Source organism: Ammospiza caudacuta, chromosome 6 (assembly GCF_027887145.1).
Source record: "Ammospiza caudacuta isolate bAmmCau1 chromosome 6, bAmmCau1.pri, whole genome shotgun sequence".
NCBI lineage: Eukaryota > Metazoa > Chordata > Aves > Passeriformes > Passerellidae > Ammospiza > Ammospiza caudacuta.
Window position 1 is genome coordinate 30,448,335 of NC_080598.1, and position 15,947 is coordinate 30,464,281.

Sequence of the window (15,947 nt, forward strand, 5' to 3'; positions counted from 1 at the left end):
CAATCTTTCTTATACAGCCTAGCTACATCCACTGTGTCATCACTGGAAGGACACTCAGCTGGATTGTGAAGCCTGCTGCTCATTGTAAAAGCTATAAAGTTCACTGCCAGATATAACACGACTGAAAGCTAATTCAGGAACTGTTTCTCAAGAGCTATCCTCTGGCCTCCCTCATCAGAGTGAATGCACTCACTCACTGAAGCATCTTTTGGCAGCAGCTTTGGCCTCCTTCCAGCTGTTTCTGTCTTCTCAGGGATTTTCTTATTCAGTGACTGGTTGTGGTCTTTAATCCTGGTTATCTTGTACAAGGAGCCCCACTGAGAAAAGAAGCTTTCCCTGCCATGGAACAGCCATATTAAAGCACATTTGTAAAAATCATAATTAGAAGGTCCTGTCCTCCCTGTGAAATTATCTTTTTGGAGGGATTTGGAAGCACAGACATTTTCTTTTGTACCATGTGACACTAAAGCAGAAACATTGGAATTAAAGCTGAATTAAAATAATGTATTTAAGTAGGACTGAGTTTGGCTGAGTTTACTCACCATGTTGAATAGGCATGTGTACTTTCAAATTCTGAAATAATTTTATGAGGGTTTTTGTACTTTTATTAGATGCCATCTAGCATTTGGTAGCATTGAGCAGATACCATCTGCAGTGACTCCATAGGCAGTGATTAAATACAAAGCTCCAGACTTCAAGGCTCCAGCAGAAGGAGAGAAAGAAATGGCCATAAAGAGAAAATCCCCATCCTAAAATGAAGGCAAAGAGGACCTGAATGAAATACTTCTCATGTGGGATTAATCACATCTAAAGAACCAAGGTAGAAAGTACTGTCAATGCATAAATCTTGTGCTAGAGAATATCCTTTTGATATGCACAGACCATGGCTCTTGACAAGCTGTTTGGCTGATGCCTTTCCATGGAAGACAGGTTTTAAAGGATTCTTGCTCCTCATATCCTTTCTGCACTAATGATGGCAACTGCATAGCTTTGCTCATTAAATACACGTATACCCACTATTTCAACATTAACATATAGCTGTGCCAACATAGGGCAGCCCTATTCAACATTTGCTTTTCCTGTAAGCTTCTTCTAGTCAGAAGCCTTGCAAAAAGACTTTACCTTTTTTTTTCCTATATTGAAGGTTTTCTGAAGTACTCTGAAATTGCTTGCTCACTTCAGATCTGCACTACCAAGATGAAAATACTGTGCAAACAGAATGCCTTGGTTTAGCAACCATATTGGTTCAGATCTGCTCAGAGCACGACAGGAGAAAGCCCCTGTAGTACTTGCTTATTTGCTTCCCATAGTAGATATGTGTTGCTACTAGCCAATATGGCACCTTATAGAAGTATTTTTGAACATTTCCAGTGCTCATTCAGACATACAAGCTCCTATTGTTTTATATATATTGCCAGAAAGATGGAATTCCTCTCGGTGAGCAGAAAAATGCATATATGGTAGTATTTATACTGGTATGGCTTCTTCCTAGAAGGGATAATATTATGGTGTGATTAGAGAAGGGAGATTTAATCACTGACATTATTTTAGATAACCAATAGGGAAGAATGATGTTAAGCCTCCGGGGTATCTGCAGTGGGGATAAAGGAGTTTGCATTGTCATGAATGTGTGTGTAATATATTCTTAGGTCCTTAGGGAATAGCATACTCTCCTGCTATCCCACTGAGTCCAGGAAGGATCTTGGCTAGAAAGGCACAGCTGGCAGGAGTCAGTGGGCATGACAGGGACAGTCAACTCCATTAATCCTGTGTATTACACAGGGAGCCCTGTTCCCAGCCTTAAAGAAAAGGTGATAAGGAGCAAATTGGGTTTGGTTTGTTGTGAATGCTATGAAGTATCTTCCATTTCTTTGTTATCCATGAGGATCAAAGCATTTGAAGCATTGCTTCCAGTGTCAGACCTTGGAGAAGTAATTTCCCCCCCTCCCATGGAAAGGCTGTGGGAAGACTGAGTACTCAGAACGTGCCTTGGTCCTGCAGTGCAGCACTGTGAATGTGCAGCTTGCTGTGCTGGATGCTCAGCATGTCCAGCTAAGTGACCTCTAGGGTCATCTTCCTTTCCTTTCCCACCACAGTCCCCTTTCCCTTCAGTCACCAATGGGGAGGTCAAGTTATCAGCTGAGCAGAGAAGCAGTAATGGCAACAAATGAATTTTGCCATCTAATAAATATTTGTAAAAGCTATAAATAGCTGAAGCATACATTAGATTTTATTTACAATAGCATGTCCTGGCCTTTTCCTTTATACTTTTCATTTGGATGCAGAGCTTCTTGATAATATAGGAGTTGTTCATTTGGAAATAAGTTTTCATAAGAAATTAAGGGCACCATGCTTCACAAAAATTCTGTCAGAAATCCAAAGACTGTGAATGAGAAGGAGTGTTACACTGAAGGTACTGGGAATGCAACATTTTAAGAGCTATGTTAAGCCAGGAATGTTTTCATAAAATCAGAAGAAAACTTAGGACTGGTAGAAATCATTATCTTATCCTCCAGCAATTTTTGAATATTTGAGAGGGAAGGCAGTTCTCTGTCTTGATTTTGCTTTCTTGGAAAGCAAAGGGATATGCAAAAAGATGCAAGGAGAACCCCTGCAACCTCTCAGTTTAATTTATGAACAAGGGATGACTTGGGGGTCAGAGCATCAGTGTGAAACTGAGTCAGTGTCATACTCACACTTCTGCCTGAGCATTTCCTATGTAAACTTGGTAAATTATTTTTGCACATGATGCTCTGAAATTCCCAGTGATTTCAGTTGCTTTGTTTTCTGGCTGCTTGCCAGCCAACATCATAGCCTGTGTTCTTTGTTGCTCTGTTTCTTTGCTTGATTCAGAAGTAAAGAGGAATAAGGGGGATGGTGTATGCAGGGAGAATATAATAATGAAGAGAAACATCACGTAATCTTTGCATTTCGATCACCTTCAAGTTGTTTTTATTTTTTTTCCCCCCAACTGAATGCATCGGGAATCATTCTGGCTTGCATTTTGGATGAAGTAGCTACTTGAAAGTCTGGTGAGAGGAGGCAGCTGTTGGAAATATGCATTCTGGTTAATGCGTTCAGGCCAAGCCCCGTATGTGCAGTCGCAAGGGTGCTGCTCCCAGAGGATTCCCCTGGGTAACTTCCCTTTGAAGCGAAGCCTCCCTGCTGAATTCAGCACCTGGTACTGTCTCCATTTGGAAAATGGAGGCATGCTAGTGTTTCTAGCCGAAGGAAGGATATCCTGAGAATACTGTGGTTCTCAGTCTCAGTCGTGAAGGTTAAAGGAGCCTGCTCGCGATTTTCCTGCAAGCCTGGCCTCTGGCTGATGTAGGGCATCACGGTTTCTGGAGAGCTGGCATTAGCAGCATGTCCCACTGCAGCCCCCAGGGAAGGCGTCAATCACCACCTGTGGTTTATTGGGGGGGAACCGAGGTGGCAATGGGGCTGCGGGAACCCTCCTCCTGGTGCCACCACCGCAGCCGTGAGGAGACGAGAACCACAGCTGAACCGAACCGCAGACGGGCGGTGGAAGGCGCATCGCGCCTTGGCGCATCAGCGGGTCCCCGAGGTGCGGGGGATCCCCGGTGCCGACTCCGGCCGGGCAGCCACCGCCGCCTTCCCGCCGCGCCGCGCAGCCGAGCCCCGGGGGGGGCGGGCGCAGCGCCGCAGTGGCACCTCGGGCAGCCAATCCTGGCACGTTGTCCCCACCGCGTCAGCCAATCGGAACCGACAGTGAGAGATTGGGGGCGCCAAAGCCCCGGAGTGAATAAACCACCCGGGACCTGTGGGGCGGGGATGGGCGTGGCCTAAGCTTTGACAGGCGGCTCCTCCCACCAATCCAGAGGCAGAACTTCGGGGCGCGTGGCCAATGGACCGCCGGGGTAGGCGTGGCTGGCGACGGGGGCGGGAGCGGCGGCCGGGGGGCGGGGGCGGAGCGGCGGCGGCGGCGGCGCTGCTCGGTGGCGACGGGCGGCGGAGGAGGCGCCGGAGGGAGGTGGCTGCGGGTAGCAGGTGAGCACGGCCGGGCCGCGATGCGGGGAAGGGCCTTCGCCGCGGCGGCCGGTGGCCGGAGCCGCGGGCGGGCGCGACGGGGCCGTGCCAAACCCTGCGGGGCGCGGGTGGGTCCGGCGGCGGGGGGAGCGCCGGAGGCGGGGGAAGCTTGAGGGGCTGGAGGGGATGAAGAGGGGGCAGGGGTACTCCAGGAAAGTGCGTGCGGAGGCGGGGGGAGACGTGGGAGCACCCTCCGGTCCCCTCCCCGGCGGGGGGCGGTGGGGTGGGGCGCGATCCCCGCGGTGCGGTGGAGCGGGGACCCGGTGCAGGTGGAGCCTGCGGGGGGCGGCCGCGGCACCGAAGGGCCCTACGGGGAGCACCGAGCCGCTGGCCCGAGGAAGCGACCCCCGGGGCGGCGCCGCTTCATGGGATTCTCCCGGGGCTGCCTCCCGTGCCTGCGGTCTCTCCTAGGCCTTGAATCCTAGCCAGGTTTCCGTCAGAGGGTCCCTCCGCCGCGGCCGCTCCCGGGCGCTTTGTATCGCTTGCCGCCCCTGCGTGGCCGTGGGAGCGAGTGGGGGCTCCGGGAAGTCGGGGCTTCCCCGGAACCGCTGCCCCGTCTCAGCTGGGGCTGGGGCGCTGTGAAGTTCGGGAGGCGTCGGGACGAGGCTTTTGGGCGATGGTGCTGACGACCCAGTCTGGCAGCGAGAGTTGTAGGGGAAAGGGCCCTCGTGAGCAGCGGGGCTCGTCTCTTTTCACCCGGTTCGTGGCTTGGCCGGTGCCTCAGTGCGTGTGCGGCAGCTCGCCAGGCTGCACAAAGGAACAGCCGGCCGGGTTCGGCCCGTCCTGCGGGCGCAGGAGGGATGGATGAGCAACAGCGTGCGGGGCGGGGGCTGCGGTGGGCCCGGGCAGCATCGTCCCGCTCCGTGCTCCGTCGGGCACCGAGGGTTGAAATGCAGCTCCCGTTCGGAGTGCCTTTAAGTCCTTTTATTGCGTTCATGGAGATGAACAGTCTTCAAGAATGAAATTATGTATCCCTCACGGTAGAGTTAATGTCTTGCAGCAGCTCTGATCTATAACTCCTTCGGTCCAGTAGATTTATATAACCTGCTCATTAATGGTTTATGAAATGATAAGGGAGCTTTTCTGTGTGCTGCGGTGTTTTCTGTGTTGTTGTGTATTTCGTAATTCGGCTGTCCGGAGTAGGAGAAGCTTATAGCTGTTAGCAATGTATATTTCTACCATTTAAGGGATTTTGTTTTCCTCTCGTTTTGTATTTTTGATCATTCTGCATCTCGAGATAGGCTCCTGAATGAGGAGAGCGAATAAAATGGAAGGCACAGTCATTCTCTTTGGCTACAGTAATACTCTAGGTATGACTTGTAACAAAAAATGTAAATATTTAAATGGATTTCTGACTCAGTTCTATTTGACTTATTGATCTATGGTTACTGCTAAAATGGTCTGTATGATTATGCAGAAGTTAATAGTTACCATAGAGAAAGAGATTGTTTTTCTGTTCATCGGTGAGTGTTTTCCATTTCTTCATCTCTTGGCAATTGTCTGTGGAAGTGCTGTTTTTTTTCTCTTAGCAAAAGTCTTACAGAAGAAATAAGAATGTGAGCGAAGTCCAGAACAATGAATTTCAGATGTGTTCAGCCTTGCCTGTGATTCTTGGTACCCTGAGTTATCCTACAGTAAACACTTTTTAATCTCTAATTGCATAGAGTGTTGGTTTTAAGCCTCGGTGAAAATTCAGATTTACAGGACTCTAAACCTAACACATAAAAGATTTTTTTTCCTAAAGTATACATGTGAAATGCAATTCAAATGAACCATTTAAATCCCTACTAGCAGAAAATCTATTTTTCATCCAGGGAATTACTTTCCTGCATGTATTATTTAGCTTAAATGTGTGGAATCTGAAGGCGCATGTAAACTAGACAGAGTAGACAAGTTTGTTTATCTTCTCACGTACTGTTGTGAAATCTTCTGATTTTTTGTTAGTAGTTTGACAGCATTATGCATTTGGGAAGAAAGAAACCTAAACCAACAAGCCACACTGGGCTCTTAAAACTTGCCAGACTTCTAAGTCTCACATTTTGTAGTTTGATAGAGCTGCTTGGTGTTGGAACGGTCTGTAAGTAATTTTCTTTCCTACCATAATGGATGTGATGGGATAAAAACTTTCTGAAATGGTAGTGAAAGTCTTTGCAAAAATCGCTTCCTTCCCCAGGAATAGAAGCTACTGGAAAAAACATTTTATAGTAGATTTTTTTATTGTGTGTTTGTGAGAGCCTATTACAGCACTGTGAAATATGTCTTGAATTCTGCCTATAGTTGGTTTTATTCCACTATACTATTGATGGAACTACATAGCATTGGAGAAAAAAAATTGCTCTAATGCTATAGAAATTTAATCTTTTGTACTCTAGAAAAGATGTTTTACAGAAACTGTCAAGTAAGAGATTGGCAGCCTAAGCTGGTCTAATTGATGAGTTTGGAGTTGTATCCTACTTATTGTGTTCATCTACTTGTCTGACACTGCTGATTTTATTATTTTCTTTGGGGGAGGGGTCAAAGTTTACTTATATTTTTACTTGCTTTGCCAGCTTATCAAGCAAGCTTGGTTTAAATTAATGTGAAGTCTTGTTCTTAGTATTGTTTTTGGAGTTTGCTTTGATCAGTGAACATATATTAAAATTACAGATTTCTTCTTGTCTCAATTGATCTCAAAATATTAATAAGTGAAATTGAAGCATATTGCCTTTCTTTTCCTGCAGAATACCAAGCATAAATTCAATCAAGCTAAGACTTAACATGTCCTCTACAGTCATATTATTGAATTACCACTAGAGCAGCTTTGATTTTTCTGCCGATGCTTTCACCAAAAGGATCTGTTTTCCTCTGTTAGTCTTCCTTTGCTGATCCAGCTGAAAATGGCCGTACAGAAAAATGTTAAGCTGCAGTTGGATCAACTCTCTGAACTGACTTCGTAGCTATACAAATGTTATTGCTTGCATAGGAGGAGAGGAGGCTGTGCCCACTCTTTGCTGAAGCAGCTCAATTTTAGTTTTACCTGATAGTTCTGCCTTGTCAATAGACTTGGCAGCTTAATGAAGCTCTGGTGGTCATGTCTCCTTCTTGACTGTGCATCTTCAGCTGCTGGCAAGGAGGCCTTTGTAGCTGTGAGTTAAATGAAGTCAGGGAGTCAATCAGGTAGTTAATTGCTTTTTTTGTTTTGTTGAATTTTGGCTGGATCATGTATCTGAACAGGCTGATCATCCAGGTCATGGGGTGGAAATGGGACTTACATTGAAGTGGGGTTGGAGATTGGTAGCTCTGATTGAAATTTCTTTGAGCTTTTCTGGAACCATACATTTCCATCAGCATGACCTGGGTTAACAAAGACCTATAGCAAACTGTTTCAAGCTGGCTTGGCAGGTAAAAATCACAGTAAATTGGAGAGTGTTGTTCCATTTCTTTCAGCTGGCATGTTGATGTGGGTGGCAATAGTAATGAGCAGAGGATGCGGAACTAGGGATGTGCTCAGCACAGCAACCTCAGACTGACGCAGCTGTGTCTGGAAGGGGATTTGTGCTCATCCTAAGGGTGGGATCCATCAAATGCTCATTTTGGACTTATGTTCTTTATGGTGTATAGTTAAAACAGATGTTGCATCAGAAAGAACAAAATTTTAATAATAAGCAAGATCAGGAAGACTCTTCTGTTCTGCTGTGCAGGATGTGGTTTTTGTTGTTGTTTTGTGGGTTTTGTTTTGCTTTTTTTTTCTTGTTTATTTTCCTTCATTTTTATTGAGCAAGCCTTGCAACTGGCAGATATCAGTTTGGCTGTATAAATGGCATCATGTCATATGTAGCTGCAGTTAGATGTTCATCCAGACCCCTTTGAAGCGTGTGGTTAGAAGATAGCTCTGAAAACGTGAATTGCTTTGTTTGGCGTTTGTCTTACATAGTAATTCTTTGTGGAATCCTGGTGTTCTGTAGTAGTAATTACCAGATGTGATGGCTTAAAGATGTTTCTGTACGGTAACTTCTGTTTCCGCAGAGGTGTGACTGAAAGTGTGTCAGGACAAATTTATTTGTGTGTGAGAAATTGCTTAAAAGGAATACGTATGACAAGATGTAAAGCTGCTCTTGAGGAAAATATAAAACCATTAATTTCAGAGTCTGGGGATGTGAAACAAGCTCTTGGCTTCTTTGAGTACTGAGTCTGTAGGATTTTTGAGATTTTGCTGGTGGGCTTTGATACTGAAGCCAGAACCAAAGCTGTTCTGGCTTTGGTTCACCCTTCTAAGTGAAACCATGGAAAAGTACAGTGTATTAAGACTTGGACCAAACAGTTTGGAATCTTCTTCTGATTACCTTTCCTTTTCTGGGAAACAACAAACTGGAACTTCCTGGTGAACTGGATTATAAGCAGTACTGTAGGTATACCTACAGAGAGTTTACTCTTCAGAACTGCTTTCTGTAGGTGTGTACTTGGTCATTGGCCTGGGCTTGTTCACTGATCTAAGAGCTGCAAGTGTTACTGAGACTAAGAGAAACATGTACTTGGCCAGAACCACTCTTACTGCGTGCTAGCTCTTCTAAGTTTGGATGTGACCACTCTTTATCAGTTTATTTTTCTGGGGCAAAAACTCCAAACATCAATGATCTCTCTTTCCTTTTTTGTTATGTTGTTTCAACTTCTTTAATGTGATTCAAGCCTCTGTTGAGGCTCCACTCTCAGCGGTGGACTGATTTTAGACTGTTAAAGAACCTTGTTTCTGTAGTCCACCAGGACTAGAGATACCTTGGCATTTCCAGTGCTGTGGAGTTTGCTGATGGGCACCACTGAGCATATAAGAGCCAAACTGTCCTCGCCTTGTAGTGCAGAGTGGTTCATAAATGCTTGGATCTTTAGTTAGCTGATATCTTTGTGTGTTGCCTTAAGATTTTGAGTGAGGATAGTTTTTTTTTCAAAGGCATTAATTCATCAACTCCTGTAGTAAAAATCTGTGGAGACATGTGAAGGAATTTGTTCCCCATATGGAGGAATGACACAAATAGAAACTTGGTTCACAATTAATATAGGCTGGGTCTAGATTTTGTTTAGTAACTAATGATAAAAGTGTTGGATTTATATTTTCCCACAGTATAAGGAAAAAGCATGTTCCTGCCTTCCAAATGTGTCAAACAGCAAACTTCTAGTTTTGTTCTTGGGTGGTTTTTTGTGGAACTCAGTAGCACTAGACCAGTTCACATGAAACAAGGAGCTGAATACCATAGTCTCATGAAACTTAATTGCTGTTTTTAAAATTTTTTTCTCTAATATTTGGTTCTTACTCAAATTAATAATCTAAATTCTGTGGGGAGAAAAAAACAGTGCGTACTTTTTGTTACAAAAGAAGTTGTTATTAATTTCATTTGTACAGGTGGCTGTAGCTGTCATGCTTTGAGGGTTCCTCAATGTCTCAGCAGTGGATCAGATGAATTTTCCAACCTTTTCATGTGCTTTACTTCTATGCCTTTAGCATATACTTTTTTTAAGGCTGGCTATTTTATTGTCAGAGTCTGCTTAACATGGTATTTCTGCTGACTGTTTTTGATTTAAAAGAATGAGATGTGACACTGTTTTCAAAAAGCCTGTGAGGCTTAATCTGGTCTAAAAAGTCTGAGAAAGAATTTATCCATCATTAGTGTGGTACTACTCAAGGTTTAGTGCTTTGGGTTGGGCTGGGGTTCCTGTGCAGTTTCTTCCTTGTAGTTCTGATCAGTGCAGAGTCTGTATTTATGTTGAGTCATCGCATTTCAGGTTGAAATGTACATCACCTGTGCATCAAATTCCCTAACCCAGTCTGAAAATCTGAGTATGAGAATTAGATTGTCTAGTTTAAAGTCTTACATAAACCAAAGTTTATAGGATTCAGTGACTGTGATGTTGGTTTTGCTTTTTGTATTTTAGCACATACCTGCTGATAGAGTGGCTTTTTTGGGGTTTCTTTCCTTACCCCCAGCCCTCCCAGTTGAATGATTAGTAAGCTAGTTAATAGTTATGATTATTTGTGTGCTCTTATATTAATGGACCTTGAACATTGTCAGAGCTTAATATTGATGTCCAGTTTTGCTTGTGTCTGTAAAGTTTGGTATTTCTGTGTTGGTTTCAGTGTCTATGTGAGAAGCATCTTTTGTGTGATGTGCTCTTTCTTTAACTGGATTTGCACAGGGTAGCTTTGAAAGAGTGTCATGACATTTGTATGTATATTTATTTGCACATGAGGATTGCTTCCTCTATTTGACATGAATTTGTCAGAGGCCATTTGCTGGTTTAAAGTGCCTCTCAACTGTGCCATCTTTGAGCAGCTGGCTGTTCCTGTGTGTTTTCTTAGCTTGGCAGCAGAGAGCCACCCTCGTGCAAGGGAGTGAAGGACTACAATTCAGTTGGCCTGTATCTTTTTGATAGGATATTTTCTGAAAGTGTCTGTAAAATAGTTGTGTTTTTAACAACCTTTTTGTAGCTGAATTTATGTAGAAAATCTGAGCTATGGTTTGGATTTGCTGTGTGCAGCTGGCAAGTAGAAGACAGTCACTGAGTGCTTTGTCAAACTCACTGCATGTGCTATGGATAGGTGCATCATGCTAATATTAATGTGGATTGTGTATCATTGTAAAATTTGCTTGGCCCACACTCTAACAGCCAAAATACATGACTACTTCTTTACTGTCAGGTGGGGTAGGGCACACCCCTTTAAGGAGGTATGTGCTTAGTACTATCTAAAAGTTTTCCTTGTTCTTAGAAGTACAGAATTTGTATCTCAGACATGACTTTTATTGATGTATATGACATAATATAGATTCATGTCCATTATCTCACATTTTAGATACAGTCCCATACTTAAATTTTATTTTCAGTTGCAATAAGTTATTCTCTGCACAGTTAACTCTTGTTTTGAGCATCATTTATTTTGTCTGTTAGAGTTTGTTCTCAAAGTAATCAGTCTTATCCACAGTGTTCAGCATCTTGTCCTTGCACAAGCCAGGAACACAACTGTTACTAGAAAAGGCGACGTGATTTCTCTGCCTACAGTATTTGTTCACTTAAGGATGAGGACCCAATTCTGAAAATCACACAGTGTAAAGAATATTTGTCATTCAAGCAGAGAAAAAAAATCAGCTCTACCATATACTAATTTAAGTACTGTTAAATTATTATTCTAGTACTGTAGACATAGTCCTTCCTTTCTTCTGAGGCAGGCAGTGCTGAGGTAGGAATACAGATACACCAAAAATAGTGAGGTCATGTGAACTGCAGAAATTTTATTCTTGATTTGGAAGTCTTAGTGAAGATAAAGAATGAAAATATAATAATATTTTTTGAGGAAATCCAGGATGAAAATCTTTCTGATTCTGTCTTGATTTCCTTATTGCTCATTTTTCTGTTTTAATTTCTTAATAATATACTGCAGTATTTTGCTATGAATGAGTATCATAACTTGGTTGAGGAAAAAAAAACGTTTTCCACAAAATGGCTTGCCTTCTCCGTTTGCATATTTTCTCTCACTTGCAAGAATGTGGTTGATTTGGTAGTGTATTGCTCTCTTTGCTCTCTTGCATTTCAGGCAAAAAAAAATTTAAAAATGAATTATGTATTCAGAGGTAAGAAACTTTTTTGGAGTGTGATGTGTCCTGGAATTTTCTGAGGTGCTGGATCATGACTTATCTCCAGTTGTGCCTGATGACAGCTAAACTTCTTGCACTTCTGAATTGCAGTTCAACACCCCAGGGCTGTTTGATTGTATATTCCTTTCTTGAATTGAATAAACTATTTTCTTTTTCCAGGTTTGTTTTCAGCAGGATCAGCCCCTGTTTTCACTTCTGCAAGCACCCTGGAGCTTTGGGTCGGGGAGGACAAACAGAGGGGGTGTGCTGTTGCTAAAAGGAAGTGACATGGATCCGGTGCATACAGCTAATGTAACCATGATGTAGTACATTTTTGGAATGGTCCTGCCTATCTGCCTCCCTCACCCTCCAAAGATCCCACCTGAGATGAAGATTATGCATTCAGGAGGTCTTCCCTGGAGTTTCTTCTAGATGGATCAGTGATTTCTGTGGCACAAGTAGTGATGGCTCTGCCTTTTCAGTAGAGAAGCTTCTGTAGGTGCAGTTAGGTGAGCTGTAAACTGCTGATAGTCTTGTTACAGAGATGGGAGCACATCTCAGCTCCATGAGTGACAGGACATCTCCAGGTACTGTCACACTGTTTTGTTTTCTGCTTCTAGCAGATACCAAGATTTTGTTTAAACCAACTGTGTCCTACTCACTGCCTTGACTCTGGCTCCTCGCATAGTGCGTCAGGTCTAGCAGCCCGAATGAGTTCTGTCCCCTTCCATAATGACCCTAGAAGTTGGGGTTTCTGCAAGTAAAGGCTGTGCAGCCATCTGAGCACAAGTAAGGAGGGGTAACTAAATGCATGTCTTTGTTTTTCATGGCGTTAGATCAAGTGAGAAATGGAACTGACTGGTGTGGGCAGAGAGTAGGCAAATGCTAAAATTATTAATGTGGTGATCGAGAAGACACAGTTTATCTTGCTAATGTTACCTTAGGGAAAAGAAGAGTAGTCCCAAAATCTCCCTTCCTTCAAATTTTCTACAAAGAATGGGGAAAATTTCTCTTACAGTGGACTGTTTTTTTGTTCCCCTTCACACATTGTCTCTGGCTCCAGTTACGTTTAGAAATAAACAAACATGCTTGCTTCAATCTTATGTGGCTTTTACACTGGAAATGATTGCTTATTGTTCAGCTCACTGTTTCAGTGTTTAGTCTAGGTAAATGCTGCATGAGCTTCTTGTCCTCTTTTAGAAAGAATCTTTTAGCTTTCTAATGTGCATCTTTGCTGTGAGACACATCACATCTATAAAAACGGATCAGTTGCAGCTGAAATAGCTGCTATCATGAAATAGCTAATGATGTGTTGACTCATCTGTGAGAGATGACACTGCATCCGCTCTAGTTCTGTACCAGATACCAGATCAATCTGCTGTGAGTTGTCCCAGTTTCTTCAGTGGAAAGGGACTGGCATCTGTCAGTCTTGCATGATATCGTCCTCAAAGCTTGAGGACTGCTGTTCTTTGGTAGGTGTAAAATGTCATATTTTGAAATTTACATTAGACTTAATTCCATCTTCCATCTAGGATGTGATTTCAGGTACACTTCAGGGCATAGATAATGCCTGCAGCTCATGACCAAAAATTGTGATTTTACCCTGTGCTTTTCCCTGATTTTCCTTGTGGTGCATGCATGTATGACTGTTAGGGCACTAAACAATACTGGCTTAAAGCTGTAGGCCTGATTTTTGGGATAATCTCATTACATAAAGTTGGGGATGGTACTGGTGTGAAGTACACTGGGAATTGCTTCTCTGCACAGCTGTTTACATGGAACTGTGAACAGCCTTCGTACTCAGGATTTAGTAGCCCTTGAGATCTAAGCAATGAAGATGTGGAATCCTGGTAATTCTTAGCTCTTGCTGCTTTCAGGCACCTCATTGTTATTAAAGACAGTGATTAGTTTAGGGATGTAGCAAGGATGGTCTTGGGGATTTTTTTTAGTTTTTTTTTTTCCTAGAAGCACCACATTCAGTGTTTTCATCTTTTAAAAACAAACACAGTTTGTCTGTTGTGTTAGGTGTCAGTAATGAGTTTGTATTTAGCTTCAACCTGCTGTTGAACAGGTAATGTTCCCCTAGTAATCCTGGTATGGAGTTGAGACCAGTCTCATTTATGTGTAGGTGTTAAAGTGAGCTGCATTACTGTATTAAATTAGGCATAGCATAATTCTGTGTTTTCTTTGGGGACTTCATTATCTGCTGTTTTAAATTTGGAACTGGGTTACAGAAGTTCCTGGGTTTAATCCTAATTCTTTCATGCAATTTAGAAGTTGTTTTTATTTTTCTGAAGATAGGAAATTTTGTCCCCATGTCCTCATCACAGGCCTTTAGTCCCAATAACATTTGTAAAGAACTTAACCAAGAGAACTGTCATTAATACATATTATTTCTGACTTTATATATGTAATAATTTCCTATAGGAGTTGAGGTCATTTAAGTTCACATGCATGGAAAGTGTGTTAGGTGATTACTATTTAGATTGTAACATATTTCATTACTCTCAGTCTTGTCCAGAGCAAAATTAGTGGGGTTTTTCACATCAACTTGAGAGTTTTATGACTCATCTGTTTGGGTATAGAAATATCACTTGTCTTTCATCCGAAGGGTGATTAGAGTAGTTTAACATGCTTAAAATTCACCTTTATTCTATAGTAAGCCTAGATCACTATATAGTGGTCTTAAAGAAAGGAGTAGAACATTTCTTCTTAGACTAATGGAACATCTGAATATCAGAAATTCAGATCATCAGAAAGGGGAAGAGGCAGGGCAGTAGCAGATTGTGAAATCAGTGAAGTAAATCCAATGTGAAGGGCTTGGTCTAAATAGAATTCTTGTGGTACACAGGAAATAGAGGATGTTGAAAGAAATTGCAAATTCATTGATAATTTTGCAAATTAAAATGGTTCATGGTGCAGCACAGATTCATTGAGAAGGAAGGTGGTTCATGGATCCTCTGCTGTTTTGTTTTATTTTTCAGTTCTCCGCAATCTCTTTCCATAGAAACTTCAAGGTAAAGGATGCAGGTTCTAGTAGTAGAAATGCAGACTTGGGAGATCTGGCTTAATTTTTATTTTGTTCTACAGATGTATTCAGTGATTGGTTATTTGTGGTTAAATCCAGAGGATTTAAATTTTTCCATATTAATGTTTAGGTTCTTGCCATGCCAAACTCCAAGTGAATCATGTTCTCCTGTGCATGGTGGAAAGTTAGAAATGGAAGAATCTCACTGAAATGAAAGGGTATTTACTGCTTAGTGTAGAAAATACACAGTCTAGACTCAAGCCCTCTTACTTTCTAGCCTATAGCCCTTGGGATTTATAGTTGTATGCCTCTTTGGAATTTCAAAACATTTCTGTGGTTACTGGGTTATTCCTTCTAACACGTCTGATAGATGTGCCTCTAACAGGGTTATGACATTCAGAGAAGCAGACAAAGGTATGAGCTGCTAGCTCAAACATGTGTTTCCCAAGCCCGTCCTGCTCACTAACAAGTGGTTTTGATCCTGGCAGTGACACTAGTGGGGATGTCTAAGGATGACCCAGGATATCTCATGAATTCTTAACCTGACTGCTGCCACTGGAAGAACTGTTCTCACTGTCCATTGTGTACTTCTGCTGTGCCTTTTGTATTTGACTTTCTCATAAACCATAATCATTCAATGAAACCAGCACAAGGTATTTGCTGCTGCTGTGGTGAGCTGGATTGTCTCCAAGTGGTCTAGCAAGTGCTGTCTAAGGAAGAACGGGAACTAGGGGGAGCACTCCTGCAAACTGCTTTGAAATGTGAGTCATAATTTATGTTCTCCAGTGCAGGGAAGAGAAAATAGAGAAAAGTTTACAGATAGTTTAACCTAGCTCAGTTTCCATCTGTAAGTAGGATGCTGATGATTTTTGAGCAAAGGAAGTTGTTTGTGTGTTTTGAGAAGGCAGGTTCACAAAGTAGCAAACAAAAAAGGAAAAAGTACAATGTTTAAACTTTTTTTTTTGAGGGAAAAGTGTTTAATAGCATCACTTTGAAGGTTGTTCCTTATTCCAAAAAAAAGGAAATAAAGGATGCACTGGACTAGAGAGTTGGGCCAAGGGCAAGCATAGCCTTCTAACCCAGTTGTGAGGGCCCCTTCTCAAGGAAGTGATAGTGGTGGAAGTAGTGGTGACTGACTTGGGGACTTTTTTCTCCCCTCTTTAGTGTGAGGATGTAACACGCTTGGTATGTTTCTGCTTTAAATGAGGGCTGCTTGGTCAAATGGTAGTAGGTTGGTGTTATGTGGGTAGGAGTGAACTGCACAGCCATGA

At 42.6% G+C, this 15,947-nt stretch overlaps 1 protein-coding gene across 6 annotated transcripts in view; it reads left to right on the plus strand.

Moving 5' to 3' along the window:
* Window positions 1-3,968: 3,968 nt before the first annotated feature.
* Window positions 3,969-15,947, plus strand: part of NUMB (NUMB endocytic adaptor protein) — a 92,643-nt gene continuing 80,664 nt past the window's right edge. For 5 of the 6 annotated variants that reach the window (XM_058807309.1, XM_058807314.1, XM_058807310.1 and 2 more), the window contains exon 1: window positions 3,975-4,011. The gene's annotated coding sequence lies outside the window, so the exon portion shown is untranslated. Of the gene's footprint in view, window positions 4,012-15,947 lie in introns of all 6 variants that reach the window. The other variant, XM_058807308.1, reaches the window with a different exon arrangement.